Below are 4,256 nucleotides of genomic sequence, written 5' to 3'. Positions count from 1 at the left end.
CATGGACTCATGTTTGCCTATCTTGTTATGCGATTTTCCATGTTTGAGGTCTTTTTATATTTTTACCGGTGAGCCAGTTGCATAGCTTAAATGTATCTTTACATCTGTCGAATATGGTAGTGAGACGAAGCCCACTGGCGGGCAGTGTAGGAGATGGATTTTGGGCGAAATTCTGCACATTTTCTCATCGATTAAACATTTGATCTCAATACAGTTTAATGTTACTAAAACTATAATCTGTTTTCAGTGGACTATGGTTTGTAGACTTTTTACCATTTGCAAACGTTTTAAAAAGTCGCATTATTTAGGAAGCGTGCAAGGGCGAATTGAGTTCTGCACACGCGCACTTCAAAGTAGGCGTTCCCTAACGGAAATATGCAGATAATGTAAAATGTAGCTACTAAGATCTCGACATTAAAAACGTTAACCTTTTAATGGCATTTGTTGAATTGCCTTAGATAAATTCTGACTATTTTGGGGAAGTGTCTCAAAATTGACAAGTTTCTCATGCGAATGTATTTTATTAAGGGAGCATGCGAGTGCACTCGTTCGAACTGAAGCATGCTAACGCCTGAGCTGATCAGAAAACATTTGTATGAGTGATAGTATGTTGGATCAATAGGCAATTAATCAGGGATGTCTGCCGCTCTGCCTTAATTTACCAGTGCCTTTACCCTGGGCTTTAATCTATAGCTGTGAGACTAGCAACATCTCACACACACAAAACAAATACAAAATGACTGACTTTGTCTATGGGATAGAAATTCTGCATAAAATGTAAATGCTTTGGAATGTTATGTCAATTCTTCTGGAGTTTTGACTCTCAAAAAGACACCGAGTGGTCTTCCATTGCCTTTCTGTACGTGGTGAAACTGGAAATCCCGTAATATGACGGCACGTTGAACATGTGCTTGCTGCTTCACTACCCTGAGGAAACCCATCTGCTGCGGTATCTCACATTCACTGCATGGTAGCATACTGTATGCACACAGGTCTGGTCTGGGGTTTCCACCGTTGTTTCACTTATTTAACGTTACATTGTCTATAGTTGTCCCGTTGAGTCACTCCTTGGTGTAAACTGGTCTGAAATGGCAGATGTGAAATATAGTATTTTTCGTATCATTCTAGTCTCCTCACATACTTTATTTCTGTCTGTCGATGTCTCTCTTATTTGTCTCTGATAGGAACGAGCCTTCCCCCTATCCTGCTACGCGTGGAGAGGGAGACTGAGAGCGTTGTCTTTTAATTAACATCAGCAGCTGCTGACTCAGCAGTTTCTGAAAGCAAGACGTCACCCCTCCAGCCTGCCTGGCCAGCAGCCAATCCGTTTGGAGAATCGATTCCATTTTAACGGTGTGCTGTGAAATGGCCTGATGTATGGCTGGGGTTTGTGTGTGTTTCTGTTGTTTCCTTAACGTTTTTTTGTATGTGAAACGGAAGTTAGAAATAATAAAAATGTGTTCATACTTTTGCCTTATTTGTCTTGAGAAATGTTGTTTGGCAATTCCCATAACACTTCCAATTCCAGCTGCTGCCTTTGGCCAAGTGACGGTCATTAAGTCTGAACTCTCATGTTTACAATGCCTAGCAGCGTACCAAATGACACCTACAGAGGAGGAAAATGGACTGTGGACCAAATTCTGCTTCATAAATGAGTCATTAGCATCTGAATCGCTTTTATATGTTCATGCGGTATCAATCACACAAGTTAACATGTCATTTACTGTTCAGTCTCTATGGACCAACACTGCTGGGATTGGGTGCATGTAGGCCTTTCTATCGGTAATGGGTTATTCAATGAGATATTTTCTGATTGTTTTTTTTTGTCTCCAGCCATATACTTAGCTATGTACAAACATACACGCACATAACTACCAAAACCTGCTTATGCGTGTAAAGGTTACCAGGGCCTGAGGCATACACGGATCTGTCTCTCTTCTACTCCCTGTCAGTCTTACTATGCATCTCCCTTGGTGGGAACCATTCTGTGGTTGTTTTGTTCAGTCTGTTTGTAAAGCTGGTAGACGGCTGCTGCTGGCCCTCTCCCAATTAACTCAGTTTCACCTCTTTCTCTCTCTCTCTCATTCTCTCGATCTCTATTAGAAAAGCACACGTGCATGTGTGCGCTCAAACATTTTCTTTAAATTGTTTTTTTCCCCCCAGCTTTAGTTGTTCTGCAAGATGACGTCACTGCCAGCACTCATTGTATGCCCAATGAGAGATTGCTGGATGAAGTTTTAGGGCCAACTATTACTCTGTTAAGAAAAATCTGGAATCCTAAATGATATCCAAAACATATCCACTATCCCTGTCTATTCCTCTACCACCAGATGTCACTATGTGCCTCCAGCTAGAGAATATGCCAATATTACAATGCACAGCATTTTAAAGTTTGAGTTTCCATTAGGATCACATTCATACATGATCACTTCGAGGACTATTAACAATGGGATGTTTTACAGTCAATCAAAAGGTTTTTTGTAATCTACCATACAGGATTCTTTTTTGCAGTTGGTGTGTGGATCTGTGTAAATCTGTGTGAATTGCGTGTAGCACAGATTTGACCATTTTAAACTTATTTACAGTTGGAAAGGGCTGAGAAAAAGACTCCCTCTGGGAAGTGACACACAGCCTCTCTCTGCTAACACCTCTCAGGCTCTGGTGCGGTCTGCAGCCAAAACATTATATTCATGTGAAGGGAGAAGGATGCTGTGCTTAAATCTGCTGCCTGCAAGGACATAGCAAAAGATGAATCACTTTCATCCAATCTTTCATTCACTCCACCTTGCATTTGACTAGAAAGTGCTCTGCTTTTAGTCAAATGAGACAAAAGCCACTGCCTATTTTGTTCACAAACAGAATACTTATAAAATGGATGCTATTTTCCATCTGACCTGACAGACCCTTAGCTGTGTGTTGAAGGTCTGTCTGTCTGTCAGTGGCTATATGAGTGCATAGCAGAACAAATAGGGTACAAAGGCCTACAAATATGAGAAAAGTTTCTCACTCTTGGCCTTGCTGCTTCCTAGAGCTGGGCTTCTCCATCTCTTCAACTTCCCATTGGTTTTCTCCACTTTCTTTCCATTGCGACACATTGAAGGAAATGTGCAAATGTTGGCCGATTCTTGTGAACTCCTGTTATGTCATTCAATGTGGTTCGTCAATAGGCTATGTACTGACTACACATGTACTGCTGTGTTATTTAGAAATAAATCACATTCTTACAAAGGCAACTTCAGTTACTACAAGACTACTTCTAATGATGATTATAACAATAGCATATAACATGATAATATGTAGGAAAATAACAAACTATTTCTCCATCTATTATTATGATTGTTGTTATTTCATCATCAATACAGAATTAGATAATTAGATCATTTAATTGCCTTACATTTGTAAGGTTAGGCTATATTATGCTGGTATATTAACTTACTGACGTGGGGACAATATATTGCACATGTTCATGTTTTCATATGACAATATTCGTCTGTCAAACAGAAAACGCCGGAAATGGGCGGTTAGAGAGGGAGAGAACATAGACGACCCCTGCTATCTGGGATCCTTGGGAAGTCTGAAGTTGGCATTTAAAATGGTTTAGGTAAGGGTTATTTATGTTTGATGTTAGGGTAGGAGTAGTTAGTATGTGTAAAGGTTAGGGTTTAGGATATGGACGTCCCATGGATCCCAAATAGCACTGACCGATCCTAGAGGGGAGAGCAAGCGAAAGACACAAGAGAGAGAGAGAGAACGAAAAAAACTGCGTAGCGAACAGTTAGAAAGAGACCGGAGAGGTTCATTTTCTGGGTCGTACGTACGTTGCGGAGCTTTCCCTTACTTTTATGCAAAAAAGACAACTCAATTGATCGTCCCGTCAAGGTAGGTTTGTTAACTATGTCAGCTTCGAGAAGATTTTGGACAAGCATATTTCGTGCAGACGGTGTCTATTGCGAAAGAATGTTCTGACAGTGCTTTGTAAACAAACTATGGTTCGAGTTGTGCGGCTCTGCCATCTGTTACGTTAGCCGAACGTGGTTATAATGTCACCGACAATACCACATGTGAACCTACAAATATATATTTTTCCACTTTGCAATATTGATTGACTATATTGTTAATATACTATTTACTTTGTTATTGGTGTTTGTTGATATATATATATATATATATATTGAATCAACAGGCTGTCCAACCCCCTCCTGGGAGTCAAGCGAGAACTCGAATACGCTAGATCATTTATTTTCTTCAACATTACA

General features: G+C 40.2%; 1 protein-coding gene across 2 annotated transcripts in view; it reads left to right on the top strand.

Moving 5' to 3' along the window:
* Positions 1–3,712: 3,712 nt before the first annotated feature.
* Positions 3,713–4,256, top strand: part of LOC118372176 (signal transducer and activator of transcription 5B-like) — a 125,326-nt gene continuing 124,782 nt past the window's right edge. The window contains exon 1 of one of the 2 annotated variants that reach the window (XM_052490889.1): positions 3,713–3,879. The gene's annotated coding sequence lies outside the window, so the exon portion shown is untranslated. The remainder of the gene's footprint in view (positions 3,880–4,256) is intronic. The other variant, XM_052490891.1, reaches the window with a different exon arrangement.

The sequence above is a fragment of the Oncorhynchus keta genome, chromosome 32, assembly GCF_023373465.1.
Source record: "Oncorhynchus keta strain PuntledgeMale-10-30-2019 chromosome 32, Oket_V2, whole genome shotgun sequence".
In the NCBI taxonomy this organism is placed as follows: domain Eukaryota; kingdom Metazoa; phylum Chordata; class Actinopteri; order Salmoniformes; family Salmonidae; genus Oncorhynchus; species Oncorhynchus keta.
Note: the sequence above shows the minus strand (reverse complement) of the source record. Positions and strands in the feature narration are given on the sequence as shown.